The sequence below is a fragment of the Oncorhynchus gorbuscha genome, linkage group LG09, assembly GCF_021184085.1.
Source record: "Oncorhynchus gorbuscha isolate QuinsamMale2020 ecotype Even-year linkage group LG09, OgorEven_v1.0, whole genome shotgun sequence".
Taxonomy (NCBI): Eukaryota; Metazoa; Chordata; class Actinopteri; order Salmoniformes; family Salmonidae; genus Oncorhynchus; species Oncorhynchus gorbuscha.
Window position 1 is genome coordinate 59,459,857 of NC_060181.1, and position 26,999 is coordinate 59,486,855.

The 26,999-nt window shown below is 42.9% G+C and overlaps 1 protein-coding gene across 1 annotated transcript in view; it reads left to right on the plus strand.

Annotated features, from left to right (window-relative positions):
* LOC124042883 (beta-1,3-galactosyltransferase 1) overlaps positions 1-26,999 on the plus strand; it is a 121,627-nt gene continuing 94,628 nt past the window's right edge. The window contains exon 1 of the mRNA XM_046361018.1: positions 1-100. The gene's annotated coding sequence lies outside the window, so the exon portion shown is untranslated. The remainder of the gene's footprint in view (positions 101-26,999) is intronic.

The window sequence follows — 26,999 nt, forward strand, 5'->3', positions numbered from 1 at the left end:
CGTTTCGTCGAGACAAATAGGCATCGCTTTAGGATGCTGAACAAGGTACTGCTGTCGCATCAGGACCAGAAGTCTGAATGGGATGGGGACGATAAAAGAGGTAAGCTCAGCTTGCTCGTTTCTGCCGTCTGTTATATTGTTTTCGAGGCTTTTTAATCAGCTGCTTTACTAGCCTATCCCGGGGATTTCACTCTCCCGTTTATTATGACATGTTAATGAGTTTACCATAACCTAATGTTTAGGGTACACGACTGCGTTCACAATCCCAACCACCTTACAGGCTACTGTTCAAATTGTTTTTATTCGGTCTCGAGGTATTTCGTTCATTGACAATTAAATTCACAGTGTAGCTTTAGGATCCGCGTGTTCCCGTGTCCTACGATGGATGCGATGGATGCGAGCCCATCAATAGGATTTCTGCTCAGCTGTGCAAGCACTGGGCACATCTCTTATTATATTATGGGGGATATTTTGATAATGATAATGGACTAGCCTGCTTGAAAATGAACTGTCCATGGTAATAAAAAAAACAGCCTAACAGTTTTTGGATTATTTTTATTGCCGCAAATGTCCCCTCATACTACACTCCGTTTGGCTAGTCTAGACAAGAAAGTTGGTATGAAGAAGCATTTAACTTTATTTAGCAATAGCCGAAATACCGAAATGAGCTTGAGTTGACAAAATCCACCATACTTACATGAACACTTTAAGATGTTGGGACACATTTGAACATGTTATGGTAGTCGTGACCTTGACACACGGGCTTTCATTTTGTATTCCACGTATTTTTTTCCTAGATAGTGGCCTAACAAATGTCTGGTGCCTCGGATGTTAAGGTCAAGATGTAGGAGGGGACTTTAGACTGAACATGATTTTCTCTGGCTGTTGGTACACTCATGCCTCCAGTGAAAAAGCATTACAAACATCATTATCTCGTTAAAAAAATGGAATCTGCTAGTCTTTCTGGTCCTGTCTGCCACATGACATGTTTAATTGACGTATTGTCTAGGTATTATTATCTATCCATCTATGTGCTGTGTACAGGGCGGGCCCTGGCCTTTTGGGGATCCTAAGCAAGTTAATAACTCATTTCATGCAATTCTACAAGTTTTGCCATGTGGTGGAGTTTTTTTGTGCAGTTTTGAAGCTAATTTCCTGCAATTCTGGGCACGTGCCCAGCTGGCTAGACTATTTTATCAATCAAAACGTTTTTAGCTGACATGGGCTAATTGAGTGACTGTCATAACGAGAGAAAAACTGCTGATGCACAACCGTGTTTTTATTATTATTTTTGGTTGGGGGCCACCTAGCAGTTGCTTATTTCTCTTTATTCCGACTGCTCAAGAACTACTGGAGCTCTAGAACTCCTGCTTTACTCCGGGTTATACGGAGGCATTTTCATCTCATACCGTCATGTCTCTTATATCTCCCTCCCTATGTACAACATACACAAAGATAAAAAGACTGACAGAAAGGAATGCCTATGGCCCTCATTTTAGGTATTAAGTTATTGCAATGTTCGCCTATACACAGGTATTGGAGCAACTTCATGTAAAGTGTTACCATAATGTTAGAGACAGTTCGAAATGTACTATGGTGGGGGAGGTGGTCCAAAATAGAGAAGGGTTTGTATTCCTTTTTTTTGGGGGGGGGGGTTTGTGTTTTTTTATTGGTCACAGGGGAGGTTTTGTTTCTTTTTCCCCTGGTTTACATTTGTTCTTTTGCAGGTTGTACTATATAATTTATTCCATCCTAGCCAAATGTCCTCATATGCTTGCACGCACCTCCCCTATATCAAGTTGTTTTGGTACTTCCCATTTGCACTATGCTTTTCTGTGCGCAACATTTTACTATAACACAGGTCAATATACACTGAGTGTACAAAACATTAAGGACACCTGCTCTTTCCATAACATAGACTGACCAAGTGAATCCAAGTGAAAACGATGATACCTTATGAGTGTCAAGTGTTAAATCAACTTCAGTCAGTGTAGATGAAGGGGAGAAGACAGGTTAAATAAGGATTTTTATGCCTTGAGACCATTTGAGACACGGTTGGTGTATGTGTGCCATTCAGAGGGTGAATGGGCGAGATAAAAGATTCAAGTGCCTTTGAATAGGGTATGATAGTAGAAGCCAGGCGCAATGATTTATGTCAAGAACTACAATGCTGCTGTGGTTTTCACGTTCAACAATTTCCTGTGTGTATCCAGCATGGTCCACCACCCAAAGGACATCCAGCCAACTTGACACAACTGTGGGAAGCATTGGAGTCAACATAGTCAAGCATCCTTGTGGAACGGTTTCGACACCTTGTAGAGGCCATGCCCCGACATATTGAGGCTGTCCTGAGGGCACAAGGGGGGGGGGGTACAACTCATTATTCTTACTGTTTTGAACACTCAGTGTCTATGCTGTGTATATGTATATCAGCCTAGATGTAATATAGTGAATGTTAATCCGGGACACTCAAATTAATATGATATGTTACATTTGGTATGGTTATAGAAGACATATGTTTAATTGGCAATCATACAACACATACAAGCATTCAAACCTGCATACATTTTAAATATGAAGCCACAAGAACAAATAGGAATAGCTCATAGGCAGCGGAGAGGCCAGATGCAACATTGTAATAACAGTGAAGATATGAGACACACAGCTCAAAAAGCTCCCCTATTGATCTTGTTTCGGGACAATACAATTATCCTAGACTAGCCTACAACACCTCAATGCAATGAATAATTGCATTATTGTTTTCAAGTGAGTAAAAAATTCTACTCTATGCGCAGTGAAAATGCCATTTGAAGCCCTGTGAATTGAATGTTTAATTGCATTTGGATCAATTGTGGGTGTACTCTTGACAATTTATAAGGTCTAGAAAGACACAGTACCAGGCCAGTCTGGCTGTATTTTTACTTCTTATACTGAGATGCGCCGTCTGTTGAAGATGCTCATTCTCCAAAGTCGTCCTATAATAATGTGACCACGTATGCTACGGGCAGGCCCAGTAAAGTTTAACGCTCTGCCTCCTTTCCAATCCTCGACCCACCTAGAACTTAATGCTTCAATATATATATATATATATATATTATAATCTAAATATACTGAACAAAAATATAAATGCAACATGGAACAATTTCAAAGATTTGATTTATTCTGGTTCGTACCAGTACATTGAAATAAATGAATTAGGCCTGAATCTATGGATTTCAAATGACTGGGCAGGTGCTCAGTCAATCTGAATTAGTTTTTCCCCACAAAAGGGCTTTATTAGACAGAAATACTCCTCAGTTTCATCAGCTGTCCAGGTGGCTGTCCAGGTGGCTGTTGCAGACGATCCTACAGGTAAAAAGCCAAATGTGGAGGTCCTAGGCTGGCATGGTTACATGTGGTCTGCGGTTGTGAGGCCGGTTGGACATACTGCCAAATTCTCTAAAGCGATGTTTCGCTTATTGTAGAGAATTGTCTGGCAACAGCTCTGGTCAACGTTCCTGCAGTCAGCATGCCAATTGCATGCTCCCTCAAAACTTGTGACATCTGTGGCATTGTGTTGTGTGATAGAACTGCACATTTAGATTGGCCTGTTATTGTCCCCAGCACAAAATGCACCTGTGTATTGACCATGCTCTTTAATCAGCTTCTTAATATGCCACACCTTTCAGGTGGATATATTATCTTGGCAAAGGAGAAATGCTCACTAACAGGGATGTAAACAAATTTGTGCACAAAATATGACAGAAATAAGCATTTTGTATGTATGGGACAATTTCTGGGATCTTTTATTTCAGCTCATGAAACATGGGACCAACACCTTACATATTGCATTTATATTTGTATCAGTATATTTGTCATTTAACTTTTAAAATGTATTACCTTTTAATTGTAGCATAACCAAACCAGTCACAAAGACTTCTTCAAAAGTCTCGTCCGTCCAAAATCTAATTCCAGCATCCTCAAAATGGCTTTACATCCAACCTTTTTATGGGAGTAATGTACATGTTGTATAAAAAATGTCACGACATCATGGGAAAGCGTGCAGTTTATTAGGCTAGATGACATAAGTTATGATCAACTTCATAGGGTGGTGAAAGTGCAAGGTGATGAGCTTGATGCTCCTTTTATAAATATTGAGGGTCTTATTCTGGTGACATGATGATTGATGCTTGGCTGCCATTTGACAAATCAAAATAATCTTGCACTTTTGTCCATAATAATCTCATCATGTAGGCTTTACCCGCATTGTATCTGCGAGCTGCTGGCTGAGAGCACACGTGCCAATACCAGAGTGGGCACATTGGCTATACCTGCACAACATTTTTTTGTGACAAAATCATCAGTAGGTTTAGAGTTGAAAATGAGATGAAAACCCATTTAACTTGTATTTTATATACGGTACATGGGAATTTAACTGCAAAAATCATTTTTATGTGCACTAGTCAATTTGTTGGAAATCCAACTCTGATGGGAAAATGGGCATATTGTTTTTATGCAGATTTTTTAATAATCTGTCGCCAATTGGATGGAAGCCTAGCTATAGACACCCTAAAGACCCTAGCAAATGCACTAGTCCAGTGTCAGTTTGATTATGCCTGCACATCATGGTTCAGACCAGCCAAAACAAGCTTGTAAGAATTGTACTTAAACTCCCCCCTCATACTCATCTGGAGGTCGAGCTTTTTAGGCTGCTACGCTGGCTATCTGTGGAAAAAAAGAGTAGTATTACTTCATCTTGTTCTGGTCCACAGAATGATCATGGACTCAGCCCCCAGGTACCTATTCAGCAATTTTTCATTTGTTAGATGTCCACCAGCATAATAACAGAGCCAGAGACTCTCATAGTCTATCTGGTAAGAACACATTTTTTGTACACCGGCGCTGTTGAGTGGAACAAACTACCACAGCAAACCATGATATTGAAGTGCCAAAGTCAGTATGCTTTGTTTATTAGTTGTGTGGTGGAACATTTGTTGATTATATTTTATATAATTATAAATATGGTACAAAATGGTGAAAATCTTATTTCCCCCGAGCTGATCATTGTCTGCAGCCGGCTCTGATCATAGTGCAGGCCTAATGAAACAGGCAGGGAGAGTGGGCTCGTCAATGGTGGTCGGCGAACCCTCATCCTTATGGCCCCTAGCCCTGCATGGCATCGACTGTGCTACAAAAGCGTGCTGAAGTGGCAGTCGATATCCACATTTTCGAACTGTCCCTTACATACTCTTTGGCTGTGTTCATCATGGCAATTTGGCTAAATTCTCTTACATTGCAGTTGAGTAATTTTTATAGTGTGTTTATTAAACAAATCGTGCCCAGATGAATCCCATATGGCCATGCATATGATTATGCGTTTAGTAGAGACGTGCAACGTTCAGCCTGCTGCACAGTCACAATGGAAGGTCTAGTCTAGAGCGCTCGGTTAAATTGTGTTTAGGAGAAACTCTCTCCATGGTTAAATTAGCAAGATATAGATGTCATTGTTGTAAAAGTAAGGTGAGTGTGCTTCATGTAATATCATGTTAAATCTAAAATTAAATTATTTGGTATCAATTCATTTGAAGGTGTCCTTGTTACAGTGTAAAACATGTGTAATTACACTAACAAGTATTGTAGTTAATTGTAATAACTCATAGTTACACTGTAATAACAAAATGTAACTGGTGGTAATTGCAGCATGTAATTACACAGGTGTAACAACAAATGCTTGTTACAAATGGGAAAGTTTCCACTAAATTCCCTAAATTAGTGTTTATTTTCTTCTCAGCTGCATCCGATTCAGTATAACTGTCACAAGGTTGTAATCTCTTGTTGGCAGATGCCCTGGGCGTCTGAGATTACAAAGGTTGGAGGCTCAATGGGCTCTAATTACCTACCCGTGACTGCGCAATCTTCAAAATCTCCACTCAAAAAGAGTACCATCTGGGTTAACTTGGTTGAGTTTACAAAAACAGATCAGATATAGATAGGTCAACCTCACTGACTGGGGTCTACCATACGTGTGTCATCTCAGATTATATATAAAACAGTACTTACAGTACCAGTGTTTCTTTATTTTTTTACTATTTTCTACATTGTAGAATAATAGTGAACATTTACATTTAAGTCATTTAGCAGACGCTCTTATCCAGTGCGACTTACAAATTGGTGCATTCACCTTATGACATCCAGTGGAACAGTCACTTTACAATAGTGCATCTAAATCTTAAACGGGGGGGGGTGAGAAGGATTACTTATCCTATCCTAGGTATTCCTTAAAGAGGTGGGGTTTCAGGTGTCTCCGGAAGGTGGTGATTGACTCCGCTGTCCTGGCGTCGTGAGGGAGTTTGTTCCACCATTGGGGGGCCAGAGCAGCGAACAGTTTTGACTGGGCTGAGCGGGAACTGTACTTCCTCAGTGGTAGGGAGGTGAGCAGGCCAGAGGTGGATGAACGCAGTGCCCTTGTTTGGGTGTAGGGCCTGATCAGAGCCTGGAGGTACTGAGGTGCCGTTCCCCTCACAGCTCCGTAGGCAAGCACCATGGTCTTGTAGCGGATGCGAGCTTCAACTGGAAGCCAGTGGAGAGAGCGGAGGAGCGGGGTGACGTGAGAGAACTTGGGAAGGTTGAACACCAGACGGGCTGCGGCGTTCTGGATGAGTTGTAGGGGTTTAATGGCACAGGCAGGGAGCCCAGCCAACAGCGAGTTGCAGTAATCCAGACGGGAGATGACAAGTGCCTGGATTAGGACCTGCGCCGCTTCCTGTGTGAGACAGGGTCGTACTCTGCGGATGTTGTAGAGCATGAACCTACAGGAACGGGCCACCGCCTTGATGTTAGTTGAGAACGACAGGGTGTTGTCCAGGATCACGCCAAGGTTCTTAGCGCTCTGGGAGGAGGACACAATGGAGTTGTCAACCGTGATGGCGAGATCATGGAACGGGCAGTCCTTCCCCGGGAGGAAGAGCAGCTCCTTCTTGCCGAGGTTCAGCTTGAGGTGGTGATCCGTCATCCACACTGATATGTCTGCCAGACATGCAGAGATGCGATTCGCCACCTGGTCATCAGAAGGGGAAGGAGAAGATTAATTGTGTGTCGTCTGCATAGCAATGATAGGAGAGTTTTGAAGAAATCAAAACTATGAAATGATACATATGGAATCATGTAGTAACCAAAAAAGTGTTAAACAAATCAAAATATATTTTATATTTGAGATTCTTCAAAGTAGGCACCCTTTGCTTGATGACAGCTTTGCACACTCTTGGCATTCTCTCAATCAGCTTCACCTGGAATGCTTTTCCAACAGTCTTGAAGGAGTTCCCACATAAGTTGAGCACTTGTTGGCTGTTTTTCATTCACTCTGCGGTCCAACTCATCCCAAACCTTCTCAAATGAGTTGAGGTCTGGTGATTGTGGAGGCCAGGTCACCTGATTCATCACTTTCCATCTTGGTCAAATAGCCCTTTCCCAGCATGGAGGTGTGTTGGGTCATTGTCCTGTTGAAAAACAAATGATAGTCCCACTAAGCACAAACCAGATGGGATGGCGTATCGCTGCAGAATGCTGTGGTGGCCCTAGCAAGTCTCTTCTTCCTATTGGTGTCCTTTAGTAGTGGATTCTTTGCAGCAATTTGACCATGAAGGACTGATTCACACAGTCTCCTCTGAAAAGTTGATGTTGAGATGTGTCTGTTTCTTGAACTCTGTGAAGCATTCATTTGGGCTGCAATTTCTGAGACTGGTAACTCTAATGAACGTATCCTCTGCAGCAGAGGTAACTCTGGTTCTTCCTTTCCTGTGGCAGTCCTCATGAGAGCTAGTTTCATCATAGCGCTTGATGGTTTTTGTGACTGCACTTGCAGAAACGTTCAAAGTTCTTGAGAGGTTCTGGATTGACTGACCTTCATGTCTTAAAGTAATGATGGACTGTTGTATGTGTTTGCTTATTTGAGCTGTTCTTGTCATAATATGAACTTGGTATTTTACCAAATAGGGCTATCTTCTGTATGCCACCCCTACCTTGTCACAACACAACTAATTGGCTCAAACGCATTAAGCAGGAAAGAAATTCCACAAATGAACTTTTAAGAAGGCACACTTGTTAATTGAAATGCATTCCAGGTGTCTACCTCATGAAGCTGGTTGAGAGAATGCCAAGAGTGTTGAAAGCTGTCATCAAGAGAAAAGGGTGCCTACTTTGAAGTATCTAAAAAAATATGTTTGGATTTGTTTGACACTTTTTTGGTTACAGTTGGTTATAGTTTTGATGTCTTCACTATTATTCTACAATATAGAAAATAGTAAAAAAAATAAAGAGGCCGAGCAGTTGCCATACCAGGCAGTGATGCAACCACTGAAACCAGTGATGCTCTCGATTGTGCAGCTGTAGAACCTTTTGAGGATCTGAGGACCCATGCCAAATCTTTTCAGTCTCATGAGGTGGAATAGGTTTTGTCATGTCCTCTTCACGACTGTCTTGGTGTGCTTGGACCATGTTAGTTTTTTGTTGATGTGGACACCAAGGAACTTGAAGCTCCCAACCTGCTCCACTGCAGCCCCGTCGATGAGAATGGGGGTGTGCTCGGTCCTCTTTTTCCTGTAGTCCACAATCACCTCCTTTGTCTTGATCACATTGTTGTCCTGGCAACACACGGCCAGGTCTCTGACCTCCCTATAGGCTGTCTCGTCATTGTCGGTGATCAGGCCTACCACTGTTGTGTCATCTGCAAACTTAATGATGGTGTTGGAGTTGTGCCTGGCCGTGCAGTCAGGAGGGGACTGAACACGCATCCCTGAGGCACTATGGTGGTCTGCTTAAACCATGTTGGTATTACAGACTAGAACAGGGAGAGGTTGAAAATATTAGTGAAGTCACTTGCCAGTTGGTCAACGCATGCTCGCAGTACATGTCCTGGTAATCCGTCTGGCTCCGCTGCCTTGTGAATGTTGACCTGTTTAAAGGTCTTACTCACATCGACTGCGGAGAGTGTGATCATGCAGTCTTCCGGAACAGTTGGTGCTCTCGTGCATGTTTCAGTGTTTTTTGCCACGAAGCGAGCATAGAAGTAGTTTAGCTCGTCTGGAAGGCTTGTGTTACTGGGCAGCTATCAGCTGTGCATCCCTTTGTAGTCTGTAATGGTTTGCAAGCCCTGCCACACCTGACAAGCGTCAGAGCCGGTGTAGTACGATTCGATCTTAGTCCTGTATTGATGCTTTGTCTGTTTGATGGTTTGTCGGAGGGCATAGCAGGATTTCTTATACGCTTTCGAGTTAAGAGTCCCGCTCCGGCCTCCCGGGTGGCGCAGTGGTTAAGGGTGCTGTACTGCAGCGCCAGCTGTGCCACTAGCGACTCTGGGTTCGCGCCCAGGTTCTGTCATAACCGGCCGCGACCGGGAGGTCCGTGGGGTGACGCACAATTGGCCCTAGCATCGTCCGGGTTAGGGAGGGTTTGGCTGGTAGGGATATCCTTGTCTCATCGAGCACCAGCGACAATTGTGGCAGGCCGGGCGCAGTGCGCACTAACCAAGGTTGCCAGGTGCACGGTGTTTCCTCCGACACATTGGTGTGGCTGGCTTCCGGGTTGTATGCGCGCTGTGTTAAGAAGCAGTGCGGCTTGGTTGGGTCGTGTATCGGAGGACCCATGATTTTTAACCTTTGTCTCTCCCGAGCCCGTACGGGAGTTGTAGTGATGAGACAAGGTAGTAGCTACTAACAATTGGATACCACGAAATTGGGTAGATAAAGGGGTAAAAAAAAGAGTCCCGCTCCTTGAAAGCGACAGCTCTAGCCTTTAGTTCAGAGCATATGTTGCCTTTAATCCATGGCTTCTGGTTGGGGTATGACATACGGTCACTGTGGGGACGACGTCATTGTTGCACTTATTGATGAAGCCATTGACTGATGTGGTGTACTCCTCAATACCATCGGAGGAATCCCGGAACATATTCCAGTCTGTGCTAGAAAAATCAAATCAAAATCAAATCAAATTGATTTATATAGCCCTTCGTACATCAGCTGATATCTCAAAGTGCTGTACAGAAACCCAGCCTAAAACCCCAAACAGCAAGCAATGCAGGTGTAGAAGCACGGTGCCTAGGAAAAACTCCCTAAAAGGCCAAAACCTAGGAAGAAACCTAGAGAGGAACCAGGCTATGTGGGGTGGCCATTCCTCTTCTGGCTGTGCCGGATGGAGATTATGACAGAACATGGCCAAGATGTTCAAATGTTCATAAATGACCAGCATCGTCAAATAATAATAAGGCAGAACAGTTGAAACTGGAGCAGCAGCACGGCCAGGTGGACTGGGGACAGCAAGGAGTCATCATGTCAGGTCCTCTGAAAGATAGAGAGAAAGAAAGAGAGAAAGAGAGAATTAGAGAGAGCACACTTAAATTCACACAGGACACCGAATAGGACAGGATAAGTACCCCAGATATAACAAACTGACCCTAGCCCCCAGACACATAAACTACTGCAGCATAAATACTGGATGCTGAGACAGGAGGGGTCAGGCAGGAGACACTGTGGCCCCATCCGAGAACACCCCGGACAGGGCCAAACAGGAAGGATATAACCCCACCCACTTTGCCAAAGCACAGCCCCCACACCACTAGAGGGATATCTTCAACCACCAACTTACCATCCTGAGACAAGGCCGAGTATAGCCCACAAAGATCTCCGCCACGGCACAACCCAAGGGGGGGCGCCGACCCAGACATGAAGATCACATCAGTGACTCAACCCACTCAAGTGACGCACCCCTCCTAGGGACGGTATGAAAGAGCCCCAGTAACCCAGTGACTCAGCCCCTGTAATAGGGTTAGAGGCAGAGAATCCCAGTGGAAAGAGGAGAACCGGCCAGGCAGAGACAGCAAGGGTGGTTCGTTGCTCCAGAGCCTTTCCGTTCACCTTCCCACTCCTGGGCCAGACTACACTCAATCATATGACCCCCTGAAGAGATGAGTCTTCAGTAAAGACTTAAAGGTTGAGACCGAGTTTGCGTCTCTTACATGGGTAGGCAGACCATTCCATAAAAATGGAGCTCTATAGGAGAAAGCCCTGCCTCCAGCTGTTTGCTTAGAAATTCTAGGGACAATTAGGAGGCCTGCGTCTGGTGACTGTAGTGTGCGTGTAGGTATGAACAGCAGGACCAAATCAGAGAGATAGGTAGGAGCAAGCCCATGTAATGCTTTGTAGGTTAGCAGTAAAACCTTGAAATCAGCCCTTGCCTTGAAAGGAAGCCAGTGTAGGGAGGCTAGCACTGGAGTAATATGATCACATTTTTTAGTTCTAGTCAAGATTCTAGCAGCCGTATTTAGCACTAACTGAAGTTTATTTAGTGCTTTATCCGGGTAGCCGGAAAGTAGAGCATTGCAGTAGTCTAACCTAGAAGTGACAAAAGCATGGATGAATTTTTCTGCATAATTTTTGGACAGAAAGTTTCAGATTTTTGCAATGTTACGTAGATGGAAAAAAGCTGTCCTTGAAATGGTCTTGATATGTTTGTTCTTCAAAAGAGAGATCAAGGTCCAGAGTAATGCCGAGGTCCTTCACAGTTGTATTTGAGACGACTGTACAACCATTAAGATTAAAACTGTCCTGTATCTTAGCAACTGCTTCATCTGGCCACTTTTGTATTGATCTAGTCACTGGTGCTTCCAGCTTTAAATTTTGCTTGTAAGCAGGAATCAGGAGGATAGAATTGTGGTCAGATTTGCCAAATGGAGGGCGAGGGAGAGCGTTGTATGCATCTCTGTGTGTGGAGTAAAGGTGGTCCAGAGTTTTTTTCCCTCTGGTTACACTTTTAACATGCTGATAGAAATTTGGTAAATGGAATTCAATTTCCCTGCATTAAAGTCCCCGGCTACTAGGAGCGCTGCACTCTGCATGAGCATTTTCTTGTTTGCTTATGGCGGAATACAGCTCGTTCAATGTTGTCTTAGTGCCAGCCTCAGTCTGTGTTGGTATGTAAACAGCTACGAAAAATACAGATGAAAACTCTCTAGGTAGAGATAGTGTGGTCTACAAGCTTATCATAACATACTCTACCTCAGGCGGGCAATAGCTAGAGACTTCCTTCTATATATCGTGCACCAGCTGTTATTTACAAAAATACATAGGTCATATATTTTATTCTCCAAAGTTTGCACGTTTGCTAGCAGAATGGATAGAAGTGGAGGTTTATTCGATCGCCTACGAATTCTCAGAAGGCAGCCCGCCCTCTGGCCCCTTTTTCTCTGCCTCCTCTTCATGCAAATCACAGGGATCTGGGCCTGTTCCCGAGAAAGTAGTATATCATTCTCGCCGGCCTCGTCAGACTCGTTAAAGAAAAAAAAAGGATTATGTCAGTACGTGGTGAGTAATCGTCTGATCGTCCTGATGTTCAGAAGTTATTTTTGGTTATAAGAGACGATAGCAGCAACGTTACAAACAAAAACAAACAAAAGACACAATCCGTTGAGGACGCGTAAAACGTCAGCCTTCTTCTCCGGTGCCATTGTTAATATGTGGTAGAGACAAAGCATGTATAACAATCTAACATAGACACTTTACATTACCCCTAGCCCAATATTGGAATCAAGGAACCTAAATGTTACTCCTTAGTCCAAGGAACTTACATGTTCTGTTTAAAGGGCAAATTGGCCCTGGATGCCAAAACAGCCAAATACTCCATCTAAACGTGAATTGTTTCTCAATTGCGATACGGTTCTAGAAACATAAATCCCTTTACTTTCACATGACATAAAAATCATTTCCAAAATGCAAAATATACACTTACTGTAAACTGTTTTAACCGGTTTTGACACAGTTGCAGCCGACAGTATTTTTCAGTGTCAACACGTTTGAGGCGTCTGTCTTCCGTTTACACACAGGTGTTCGGAGACGCAAATAGCTAATTAGTCCACTCTGTCTTCTGTCTGTTTTCCGTAAACAAGCACTGTAACACGGAATTATTAGGGCCTTGTGGAACCCCTAACCCTAACCCTATAAAATTATTTCTCGCCGATATGAAGGACAATGTCCTTATTCGACCAAAACCGTACCGCAAGCGATGCTTGTTAATGTTCAGACCAGGGTTCATGGCTGTAAACAAAACTCCTCTCTACAGAAGAGGCCTTTGTCCAATGGAACTGAGAGTCATGATCAAGGGCTACATTACCCCTAGTTATCATAATTATAATTTCTAGCTACCTAGCTAGTTTCTGTCTTATCTAGCTAGCTATAATAGTACTTGCTAGTGTTTAGCTACATGATAAAGGAACTTGTGTTACTCAAAGTGTGTTGACGCAAGTAGCTAGCTAACGTTAACATGCTGGGTGTTTCCCTTGAGTAATGGATACCCTAAGAACACGGTTCAGGGAAGATAAGACCATTGAGCCCAGCCTATGTTAGCTAGCTAGTTAGTGAATAGCGACCATAGCATATTTGCCAGCTTTAGCTAGCTAGCTAGTCAAGGTTAGAAAACTAGCATGCTGGGGCCTCCCGGGTGGCGCAGTGGTTAAGTGCGCTGTACTGCAGCGCCAGCTGTGCCATCAGAGTCCCTGGGTTCGCGCCCAGGCTCTGTCGTAACTGGCCGCGACCGGGAGGTCCGTGGGACGACGCACAATTGGCCTAGCGTCGCCCGGGGTTAGGGAGGGCTTGGTCGGTAGGGGTGTCCTTGTCTCATCGCGCACCTGCGACTCCTGTGGCGGGCTGGGCGCAGTGTGCGCTAGCCAAGGTGGCCAGGTGCCCGGTGTTTCCTCCGGCGCATTGGTGTGGCTGGCTTCCGGGTTGGATGCGCACTGTGTTAAGAAGCAGTGGGTTGTGTATCGGAGGACGCATGACTTTCAACCTTCGTCTCTCCCGAGCCCGTACGGGAGTTGTAGCGATGAGACAAGATAGTAGCTATTGGATACCACGAAATTGGGGAGAAAAAGGGGTAAAAATTCAAAAAATAAAATAATAAAATAACTAGCATGCTAGCTAGCATGTTAGCTAATCCAAAAAAACTAAACAGATTGCATGGAAAGTCTATTTTGTAGATGGTAACTAGCTAAATAGGCTAGATAGGCTCAACAAAAGTTAGCTAGCTAACCAACACTAGGCTAGTTAGCTACCAAACAGTAGCGAACTACCTATGCTAAATCCTCCAGCAGAATTCATGAATCAAAAAAAGGTTAACAAATTGCATGGAAAACTCTCTCCTTTGTTGACGTTTTTGACCTACAAAACATTGTTTCTTTCACGGCAATCTTTCATGTCTGGATTTTGCACACTGACCTTCTCGACCCCATTCGTTGCATACTGTTACCTGTACATGACATCAGTGTCAACCAGTGGAGGCTGGTGGGAGGAGCTATAGGAGGAAAGCCTCATTGTATTGGCTGGAATGGAATAATTGTAATGGAGTCAAACATGTGGTTTCCATTTGTTTGATGTGTTTGATACCGTTCCATTAATTACATTGTTACCTCAAATTGGTGGTATAAAAATGTATTTGATTTGATTGCTTGAAACGGATCAATATCTTTGGTTTAGTACCAGTGTTTTAGTCATTTACGCCTGTCTATAGTCGGGGATGTCTCAGGCCTCCCATGAATTTGCAGATTTGAGGATTAAGCTATCACCCAAATGAAAGCCAACCCCTGTCGCTATTTAGAAACTGATGTGAAGTGGTGATTTGTTGTAATTATCCAGTCCAAAAAGTGTTATGTTGCCTTCTTTTCATTTTGGTTGTCTGTCGTAAACATTTTCTCACAGACGTGTGAGTTGTTAAATGGCTACTACAGGTTCTCATTGACTGGTATACTGCATGTAGTATACCCAAGTTCATTGAGGTTTGTCTGTTAGAAGAGCACCAACGGTGCTTGTCGCCCCAGTTAATGTCCCCGTTTCATTGATTTCAATACAAATATCGATGTGAGTGATTCATTAGCGCCCTATTGATTACAGAAGAACAAGCCAATCAATTCCAGTCTAGAGTGAACCCCTGGTAAGTATTGGTGGGTGAGCAGTTTATAAGGTACTAATTTAGCAAAATACAAATGATCTGAACAGAGACGTGATGTGTGCAAGTATTTTTTATGTCTTCAATATATCACTACTTATTTCAGCATATTAATTGGACATTTAAACCAGTGTTTTGACACTCTGCTATAAATCAAATCTATGATTTTATTCTAGATTCCTGTTGATGTCTGCAACAGAGGGGGAATGCGTATTTCAAAAGATACATTTTCTCCCTTTGACTTTTCATCCCTGTCAGTCATGTGCTGTATGGTATGCCTTAACCTTGATGTGGAGTGTGTGGTGTCCAATTCCCTCCAGGGAATGGATTGGTTTGATATCTAACCAATTCTACTGTGCACCTCATCCATCTTCCTTAGAGCTCCACTGTAATAATCGTTGTCATTGCCATTTGCGCTCAATTGAATGGATTACATCATCCCTTTAGCCATGACATCAATACAAGTCAAAACTCTGGCTCATTGTTGCCACAAATGCACTGACAAAACCTGCACATCTATGGGACAAATAGACACAGGTGTGTGAACAATTCCTTGTGTGCACACACACACTATTGTATTCCCATTTCTATCTTATGGAGTTTACACCTGTTTTAATTACAGCTTTGAATCCAGTCCCTTGACATTGATGCATTGATTGCAACTTCAGTAATAGTGGTAGTTAATTGATTCCTCTGGTTGCGTTGACATACCGTGGCATTTGCTGCACCAGCAGGCTAAGCAGGGTACCGCACAACCTTTAATATGAATGAATGTGACTTGTCAAATGAATTCCAAGGAATGATTTCCAATGTTGGGTCTGGTTGGGTTCACTACTCCTGCAGAATTTCTAGTGGAAAATAAAATGCCAAGGAAATCATTTTAGTTTGTCAATATGACAATCTGCAGCCCTATGAATACAAAAACACATTTAGAACCTTGGTTTATCAGATTCAATATAGAGGAAGTAGGTTTGAGCAGGGTAATACTGTTGGATATTTGTTTAATCCTCCCTTGCCTTTTCATGATGTTTTTTTCCCCTAACCAAGGCGAGTATTTGATGAAAGATAGGACGGTGTATTTCTGCAGAGCTTTTGCTGAACTTCAGGAGTCGCCTTCCCGTGTTCCTTTTGGGTGGTACAGTATATATTTAAAGCCTGTTCCTGTAGAGGCACTGGAGCTATAATTGGGGTTTCTCTGAGGGGATTTGCTTGCTCTCTACCACACTGGCACGGTCATTGTGGAGTGTGGTTTTCCACAGGTCTTGGTCAAGTGGATCACAGACTCATTGTTATTAAAATTCCAGTCTCCCTTTAGGCATCTCGGCATGTTTCAAACCGGTTTGCTATGCTTGGACGTGACACACATCATTTGTGTCTTTACTGAGTACTGTTTCATAAAACACATCTTCCGTTCTTTCATGTTTTTGGTATCCAGACATAATTACACATTTTGGCAAATGTTTCTTTATATTGTCGTTTTGATAGTATCATTCATTAAATTTGATGGCACTCATTTTCATGTTGTCATTTTGATTGTATCATTCAAAAAAATTGATGGCACTCATTTCTCCGATATTGTTGGTTTGAAAGTAATCACTCACTAAATTTGACGCAACTCATTTTCCTGATATTGTCGGTTTGAGTGTATCATTAACTAAATTTGATGGCATTTGTTGTGAACAAACTCTATGAGCTTATGTTCACTATACTGATTATTAGCTCTGGTCTCAAATATTGATTCCATAGTTGGTCCCAAAACTCGATTAGGAAGTATGCATCTTCTGACAACATAATCTGCTTAGTTTTTATCTTGTACGCAAGATTTTGCATTCTCAGTGGTTCATCCATTTTGCGCAATCTAGAATTTTATAGTGATTTAATTTAACGTTTTAATCCCAGCTAAGCCTTGTGTGTTACTCTGAATCACTGCACTGTTAAGTTCTTTCTATTTCAAAAATGTTATTTGAATATTTTTTACTTTGCACACACGTTTTTTTAAATGAAAATGGTGAAATGCAATTATTCAGAGAAGATGCCTTATCTAGAATATGGTTAGAATGCATTTTAAAAGTTGTGCTGTAAGCATCCATCACAGTGCTTGGATCATGTTCAAATAATATAAACATTTACTGAGCCATCCAAGGACATGGGACTTTAAGATTAGTCTAGGAATTCTGATTTTCATTATGCAGAGTATGCAGGTTTACAATGTTGAAACGTTCCATGCCTGGCTACTTACAGGCAATTTACAAACAGAAAAAAAGCTAAAGAAATGTGCTTGAATTTGTAGGTTTAGTGTCCTGTCTTTACTTTCTTTACTTACTGTATGTATCTCTTTAGCTGCCCCAATATCTCATCACGAGGAGAGTGCGATCAATGCTCAGAGAGCTGCGTAGGGCTTAATAGATAGAAAACAAACCTTGTGCCAACTTCTGTTCCATTTCTGACACCTCCCTGCTACAATATTGGGCAACGCAATTTATTGGGAGGTGTGGTGGCAAGAGTGGTCTTAAAATCAAAGCAATAACTCTCTGTGCACAGCAGAAACGGACTCAGAATACATCCCAGCCTCTAAACAACATCTCAGGCCCTCCCTCAGCTGTTGCATCCTGGGTTTTGTGCTCATCATCCCTGCACAGGTCTCATTACTTCTCTGAAGGAAACACACACCCCCACAGCAGGTGTTCCTCTCAGTGCATACTGATGAGCTGCTAACTGACTGAAGCGCTGTGCTTGTGTACTGCTACTCAAAAGGCAATAGACAAAGATACGGCGTTGATTGTGGCTCAGTTGGTGCTTGCAATGCCAGGGTTGCGGGTTCGATTCCCAAACGTGTATGCACTTACTACTGTAAATTGCTCTGGATAAGAGCCTCTGCTAAAGTGTAAATTAACTTTATGTTGCTTCCGTGGAAATGTTTGGCTGGTTGTTTACATCAGCACTCGCAGTCGGTAAACATAGTTTGGAGCAGACGCAATTTGTCATCCAAGTTTAGATGTATCGTTAATATGTAATAGGAAGCCACAACATGCAGAATATAATCATTGAAATGTGTGTCCTCTCTGATAAAAATGTTATATTATGTAGAGAGGCTTAAATCAGTGATCGTTATTTACCTTGTTTTCCTTTGATTTGATTGATTCACTGCACATTAGAATAACCTGCAAACCGTTTATTTAGTAATCACATTTTCCACAGAATTATGTATGTTCTCTGTCTCCATTCAGCAATAAATATGCAAATGTTCATAAGGAATGGAGGAAATGCTGAATTTGAAGGAAAACGATATGGGAATGGAGCACTTGCAGAATATTGGTCTGCCTCTCTCCCTGTCCCAGCTGCCTGGTAGGAGAAGAGTGGGTCTGAGGGCTTTTGATGATTGACTTGATTTCCTTTGTGACCAGGGCATGTTTTTAGGGATTTCACAAAGCTTTTCCTTTTATGTAGTCATCTGAACCCGTGACCTTGAGATGACGGGAAGTCTAAAAGCAGCCATGAAAAGACAAAGGGACTTCAGGTGTTGTCATTGTAATACACTAATAAACAAAGCAATGCAACAAAACGGCATCATTTTCCGTAAGAAAAACACAGCAAGTGAACAATTGGTATAGCCCTGTTTTAGGGGGTTGATGAGAGAAACGCAGATGTTGTTGTTGAGGCTCTGTTCTTTCTGTTGGCGTTTTAGACATACTGCTGGAGCCCTGTATGTGGAATAATGGGCTGTGAAAGACGGGATTTGCTTTTTGTGCAGCGCTCTGCACACATACAAGTATTCATGTGAATCGCTGTCCGACACTCACTCTCTGGCTGTTTAGGATTAAGCTGAGGAATCCAACTGGAGAAGTTTGTGACTTTTCAACTCATCTGCTTTTAAGAACCAGGCTCCAAAGTTACCACATATGAATCATTACATTTTTCCCTTTGAACCCCCCCCTGCCTTTTAATATTAAAGTCATTTTACTCTATCAAGGATCTTAGTCATATACCAAAATATGCCGATATAATTTGCTAAAACATTGCTAAAAAGTCATGGTTTCTCGATTCAGTTGGTATTCCTGTGTAGAATATAAAAAGGTGAGCTTCTAATCGGTCTGTTTGTATACACATCTGAACGGAGCAGCTACATCATTAAGGATGGAGCCCAGAATGGAAGTGGCATGTCACTAGAGGATCCCAGTGTGAAAGATAGGGCTGAAATGGAAATGATCAAAGGGAAAACTGACAGAAATATATACAAATCTGGATCTAAAAAAATTGTGTCACACTTTATTTGGATAGTCCAGATAGTTCATCTGTAGATGCTCTACAGATGGTCATACTATCAACAAGCTATCTGTTGCTGAGGTTCCATTTAGGGCTAGGGTAAGATTAAGGGTAAAGGTTAGGGTTAAGTTTAGTGTTACGATATGGGTTAAGGTTAGGGTTAGGGTTAGTAGATAGTTAGTTGAAATGTTGCTGATAGTCTGTAGATGAGTCTGCAGAGCGTCTACAGGTGGACTATCCAAATCAAGTTTTAGCAAAAATTGCATTTTGCAGTCTGTGTTTGATTGTCTAGGTGTTGATGATAATTTGATGAACTTCAGGGATGTGTGTCATGAAAAGAAGAGGTGTGAAAATGTTATGGTTTATACCACACAGTTCTCACAATAACATATGTGTCGAATTAAGACGCTTGACACTAGCTTTTTTAATTACTTTTGAGAATTGTAGATAATTTATTCAGTCATTCGATATAAAATATTTGGTGCCGTTTTAAGGTCTGATATTGGAAAACAATCAGTGAATTACTATTTTTCTTTGAGTAACAGCTGAGTAGGCCTTATCTTATGTGCATCCTTTGTTTCCATTGTAGGAGCTTGGACGAGAGCAACTTCAGCTATCAACTATCTTCACAATTCTTTACCACACTTGAAAAGAATGATAACAGTATTTCATCAATTAATTTAAAGGTCAATGGATTAATTATGCAATCATGTCGCTTTAATCTATGACTGATTGGCCAGGCGAAGATGATAATGATCATTTTAATTTTAATATACTACTGGCCTTGCTTTTAAGAATTTGCTGTGTATGGATGTTATTGATATAGCAATGCATTGTACCTTTAGACTTACTAAGAATTGTCTAGAGAGTCTAGAGAGGTTGTAATCCTCTCTAGACTCAACTTTCTCTCGCTGACAATCTGTCTCAGTCAGACGGGCAACTTCCCAGCCCTCAGTGTCTGAAAGCTGAATTTACATCTCCTCCCAGTGCTACCATATTCAAATGCCTCAAAAGTCAATTCACCCAAAACTTACTAAGTCCAGGCATCTCAAGAGAAGAAATATGCTCACTGAAAAATCTATTTAAAATATTATACTATCAATTTGTTTAGTTCCCCTGTAAAAAAATGTTTAAAAAAATACATGTTCATTCTCTACAGTTTAAAGAGATCGAATAACATTAATTTGGTTTTTAAATAATTGTCTAGTGTTATGCCAGTACACTGATGGTAATGGTTTACCATCTTCACTTCACAGGAGGTCAATATCGGGTCGAAAGAACACAAGCATCTGTATTGATAGCATTCTTCCGCTTATCCTGGTTTATGTTTTGTTTAATCATTAGTACAAAACGAGGCAGCCGTATGGAAACAACGCCTCTGAATGAACAAAACAACACAGTTCATGTTGATCTTCCATTGCATAACTGTGCACAGGACGAACCTATCACCGCAGGGGACTGGGTTGGCGTTTTTAAAAGTCCAACTATACCCACATCTAGAAGTATAGAATTTAGGGGGGCAGAGATAGATCTTGTTTAGTTCCATTTATTAATCACATAAGTTATTGCTCATAGTCAGACTGGTATCGAGCCTATTCAACATTTTCTTGAACCCTTTTCCCCAGAATAATTGAACTATTCAACCGAAGAACCATGCAGTACCTTCAGAAAGTATTCACACACCTTGACTTTTTCCACATTTTTTTTGTCATTGGCCTACACACAATAATAGCCCATAATGTCAAAGTGGAATTATGTTTTTCGAAATTACCCAATTATGGCAAGCCTAACAACGTCGTCTTGCTCACTACGGCCCTGTCCCGAAAGTCAATGGGTCAGACGACCTTTTCCGAGGCCAAAGTCTGTCTGGCGCCGTACTCCACCTTACCCAGGCACTGGCTGTGTGTGTGGGATGAGTTATGGTCACCTCTGTAGTTGCACAGAGGCACCTTTGACTTTCTGTGAAATAAAAGAGGTTGACAGAACACCCCTTTTGAATGCTCCCCTCTCAAATAATGGACTTTTTGGAGTCGCCGTTGTGGAGGCCATGGAGAGCTTCAAGGAAAAGAGAAGAGACAGTTGTGAAAGCGTGGGCCTGACCCGTAGTGTCAGCCCGTCGCCGGGCCCGCCGGCAGGCAACCACTGACATCACACGTGTGATGATCTCCACTCCCAGTCCGGCGGCACCCGCCACCCCGGCTGTTAGGGAAGTGGTGGCAGAGCCACCGCCCGTTTCCATACCTCACTCTGCTTCTAGGATAAGTGCTGGAGCTGGTCCTCTCATGCACACAGACGCAGGGGTAGAGCGTGTTCGCCCCTCATTCACCACGACCACCTTTGGCGTCTGCGTTACCACACAAGGCCTTCCCACAAGTGCCCTCTTGCCATATGTTCTTTGGCCCCTGTACTACACGTTGCAACCATTCCGAGTATTGGCATAGGGTCCACACACACGGTGTTCCTCGCTATCAGAGCATTATTGGGAGTGGCGTTAAAGCTGTACTCTGCCCACCTGGTTAGACCGGACGTTGAGGCGGGGTTGCACCATTTCATTTTGTTACCCAACTCATGAAAATTGTGATGGCATCACCAGAGAAGGATAAAAGATCTGAACAAGGAAACAACGGGCTCTACTCGTTCTATTTTCTCGTGCAAAAGAAGAAGGACGATTCTGGATTTGCGGGCTTTAAACAAGTCCAGAGCCAAACGACCTTTCCTTATGCTCATGACCATCGACCTGCCGGTGCTTTAGCGTCACAGGAGGTTTCTGCGCTTTGTTTTCCAAGGAGTGGCCTACGAGTACACAGAGGTGCCTTTTGGGTATGCTCTAGCTGCTCTCACCTTTTCCTAATGTGCGATCGCCAGGGAGTTGGGATTTTGGCATACTTGGACAACCTGCTGTTTCTCTCCCCACCAGTAGAGCTGGCGATCGCTCACACGACCAGACTGGTGACTCTTCTAATGTGTCTGGGCTTTGTAGTGAACTGGGAAAAGAGCGTGCCTTGTAAGAGATTCACGGATTTCGGATCCCTGGAAGTCCGCTATCTTGTCGGCCCTCAACCAGTTTCATCCAATGAGCCACGTCATCTCCCTTCTAGGTCTTATGTCAATGGCCCACATTGTGGTCCCTCTGGAACTTTTGCTCATGTGCCAGGTACAGCAGTGGTTTGCGCAGCTACGGCTAGATCTTATGCATCATCGCCGTCCTATGTTGGTGGTTCCCCGCTCTCTCAGAGCAAATCTAGATCACTGGAGAAACCCACATGTTCTGATGCACCACATTCCCATGTGCAGAGTGTCCTCGCTCGTCCCACTATTCACATACGTATCCTTGATGGGATAGAGTGGGGACATGTCAAGCTCCGTCAGTGGGAGGTGTGTGGCAATTATATCAATATAGCAATTAAACACTGGAGTGATAGATGTGCAGAAGATGAATGTGCAAGTAGAGATACTGGGGTGCAACGGAGCAAGATAAATTAATAAATACAGTATGGGGATGAGGTAGTTGGATGGGCTATTACAGCTGGGCTATAGTGAAACACTGAACCTCTGGCCCAGAACTCTTTGAAGAATGCTGTCTTTTTACTTGGCCTGACCCCACTGTTTCACCATCAATGATGATCTGAGCAGGGCAGTGTTGCGTCCTAATCCGGCGTTCATGCCTAAGATTATTAAGAGCTCTTTGATTGGACAGGTGATCTGTGAGCAGGTGCAGTGATCTGTGAGCTGCTCTGACAGCTGGTGCTTAAAGTTAGTGAGGGAGATATGAGTCTCCAGCTTCAGTGATTTTTGCAGTTCGCTCCAGTCATTTGCAGCAGATAACTGGTAGGAAAGGCAGCCAAAAGAGGAATTGGCTTTGGGAATGACCAGTGAAATATACCCGCTAGAGCGTGTGCTATGGGTGGAGGCTGCTATGGTGACCAGTAAGCTGAGATAAGGCGGGACTTTACCTAGCAAAGACTTGTAGATGACCTGGAGCCAGTGGGTTTGGCGACGAGTATGAAAAAAGGGCCAGCCAACGAGAGCTTACAGGTTGCTGTGGTGGGTAGTATATGGCGCTTTGGTGACAAAACGGATGGCACTGTGATAGACTGCATCCAATTTGTTGGGTAGAGTGTTGGAGGCTATTTTGTAAACGACATCACTGAAATCGAGGATGGTCAGTTTTACGAGGGTATGTTTGGCAGAATGAGTGAAGGATGCTTTGTTGCGAAATAGCAAGCTGATTCTAGATTTAATTTTGGATTGGATATGCTTAATGTGAGTCTGGAAGGAGAGTTTACATTCTAACCAGACACCTAGGTATTTGTAGTTGTCCACATATTCTAAGTCAGAACCGTCCAGAGTAGTGATGCTGGACAGGCGGGCAGGTGCGGGCAGCGATCGGTTGAAGAGCATGCATTTAGTTTTGCTTGCATTTAAGAGCAGTTGGAGGCCACGGAAGGAGAGTTGTATGGCATTGAAGCTCATACATTTGTATTGTGCAACGCATCTAAATTTGACCTCACGCAAACATCTTCTAGGATGGCAGATTCTATTTCCTGCCCCTTCTCTCTGACCTCATGACATCTGGGCTGAGTTGACGTGTATGTTTATAAATGAAACATACATCATTAAGCTACCATTAGTTTAGAAGCAAAATCTCATCTAGTGCAGAAGAGCAATTTGTGAAGTCACCGAGTAAATTAGCTCTCTATCTGAGAGGAGCGGGCTGTCCCACTGGAGTTTGGTCCCTTAATTTAAACTGCATGCCACTATAGTTCCAGCCGAGGAAAAACTCTGAGGACTTACACAGACCTTAGCAAAATATCTTATGCAGCCTGTTTCAGCACGCTCCACTGAGATTCACTCATTAAACATCATCACATCAACCTGAGTATTTTGACTCAATACTGAAGCCGATTATATCCTTGAAACGTCCATAATGCAATTTTGACCTCTTTTGGACAGTTTTTCTTCTGTCCATCTCATGATGTTTTGTGCTGCTCTTCTCAATCCTTCTTTGTGAGGTTAGGCATCACTTAAATTCATAAGCTGTATTTGTTGTTGTTCTGGAGGCTCTGTGAGCCCTACTTAGGCAGCCTGCTCACTGTTCCCAACAAGGGATAAGTGGTCTTGGTGAAGTTATGCAGTTGAACCCAGTTTGACATTGAACAGTTTGAACACAGTTTCTGATTGTATGTCTTTGTAGAAGTCAAATTGTGGTTGCAGTTGGGAAGTGTTGGGGTAACACAGCTAGTGATTCACAACAGATCAGAAAGCAGCTGCCAATTAGTGATTCACAACAGATCAGTAAGCAGCTGCCAATTCCAGGTCCAGGACTCAGGAGAGATGAGACAAGAGGGACGACACACATCACAATGAGGAACAGGGGATCAGGACTGGTTCTCTCTATGACATTTGGAATCTCTGTCTCCTGTGTCCCTCCTTTTCTTGTCTTGTACTAAGCTAAAGTATGTTTTGAAGACAAACTTATGTTTGGCTTGCCACATTTCTCTACCAACTACCAGCATTTGTATGACGCAGGCTTGAGACAGTTGGCTTTGTTTGAAACATTTGAAACAGACACCTAACCTCTACTTGGGTGCAAACAGCAGGCTTGAGAGTGCTACAAACTCTTTCAGTTTATCGGACACTGTTTACATACTGCTTCAACAGAATACAAAATGAACAATTTTCCGAAAACGAAATTGGTCATCTGAAAATGGAGACACTCTGAGAATGTAATCACGTTGTCAAATAGCATTAATGAGCACTCTATAATCACAGGTTCACTCATTGTTTGCTCTCTATTCCTATTGGTAAACTTATTTGTTCCCTTTGTAGACTGTCAGACCATCAAAACACTACTTCAACCAAGCTATTGCATTGGGGCATTTTCTTTACTCTGAGATGAGGTCTAAAACACTGCCAATCTCCATCAGTTGATATATGACAGTGATCACACAGAGCACCTTCAGATTACACTGAGCCCACCTTTATCACTACTACAGCAGGCACAGATGAATGGCCTCTGAAGGTGACACTGTCAGCTACAGCGAGTTGCCAATACAGAGACTTGTGACTGACTTTGCAGAAAATCCACTGGGCATGGCTCAGAGGGGATGAAAGTGGTTTTGTTTGACTAACATATGATGTGCTTTAAGGCCAACATCAGTGGTTCAAGTAGTAACCTATACAGAATGTATATCCTACAGCCTGGGAGCTGTCACAGTCAGCGTTGCTTGAAACATATATTTTTACATGTATATATATAACAAATTCTATATATAACAAATTCTTATTTACAATGATGGCCTACCCAGGCCAAACCCGGACGACGCTGGGCCAATTGTGCCCTATTAGACTCCCAATCACTACTGGATGTGATACAACCTGAAATCAAACCATGGACTGTAGTGACGCCTCTTGCACTGAGATGCAATGCCTTAGACCGCTGCGCCACCCGGGAGCCCTAAATACAGGCATGAGGGAGAGACTCATTGCTGCTATGAGAACCAGCGGGGGTGTTACTGAAGAAAAGATGTCCCTGAACCACATAATCACTCCTCTCCAGTGTTCGCCAATCATTTATTTTCCACTTGTCAACCGCGGCTGTGTCTTGACATGTTTTGTGAGGTGTCTAGTAAAAGCCATCCTCCAGTTGTTTATTTAAAGCCTCATAGTGGCATTGCAATTGTGTTGAATTTAAATGGAATGTGTATCATTTGTCCAATTTTACTTGAGCTTTTTACATTAGTAGGAAACAGAATATGATTTATGTCCACGGAATATGTGTTGCAATATCTCTGCCTCACGGAGACAATTTCACACAGAAGAGAAGAAAAGCTCAACTCGTCAGCACCTTTTGCTTTGTGTTCATTGATGGGTGGCTGGCTAGGCCACACTCAGACAAAGACCTCTATCAGTCCTGTCAAGGTGCAAGAGTAAACGGCTCTCCGGTTAGACTAGTTTAATGAGAAAACGTGATTGGTATTAGCTGGGACCTGGAGTTGCTATTGATTTGTTTTGGTAGACTGTGGACTCGTAGTCGGACGAATGTAGTGGAGAGTAATGGTGTGTCGTTTCAGGTCTGGACACAGAATATCTTAAGTCACATGTGAGGCTGGAATTTTCTAATCTAAAACATGTGGAATGCAATCACCGCACAGTGTTAACCACACAAGAGCACAGCTACTCACGCAAAGATCAGAAAGCCATGTGTGCATGTGTAAACAGCGTGTGTACATTGTTTATCTGCCCCTGTGGTGTAATGCTTATCCCTCACCATAACACTTTCCTATTTTAGCTATTCTCTCAAGGTAGGCCAGTAATTGCATCAATTAGTGGTGATAACGAAACAAAGCACAGGCACAGCCCCTTAACAATAGATAATCGAGGCATTTTCAAAGACGGAGACGGAGATAAATGCACTGGATCTTCCAGCTCCATTAGCCCCAATTTCAGGCCAAAATTAAAGAGTGTCTTGTGGAAGGTCTTGATGCCTGGACCAGGGCAATATTGGACAGGGGTGGGTGAAAGAATCAGAGGGAGAGAGAGACAGAGAAAGAGAGATGGAGGGTGAGGGAGAGACTCAGAGAACAAGGCAGTCCTGCAGTGGTGGAAAGTGATGAAGATTGGGGCGAAGAGGCCGCACCACAGGGCAATCAAATTGTCAGTAGCCGAAAATAAATAACTTATTTTGGGAGATCAAATGAGTTTTCATCAAGGCAAAAATTGTACTTTCTTCTCTTAACTATGACAAGGTATGGCGCTAATGGAAGTGGAAG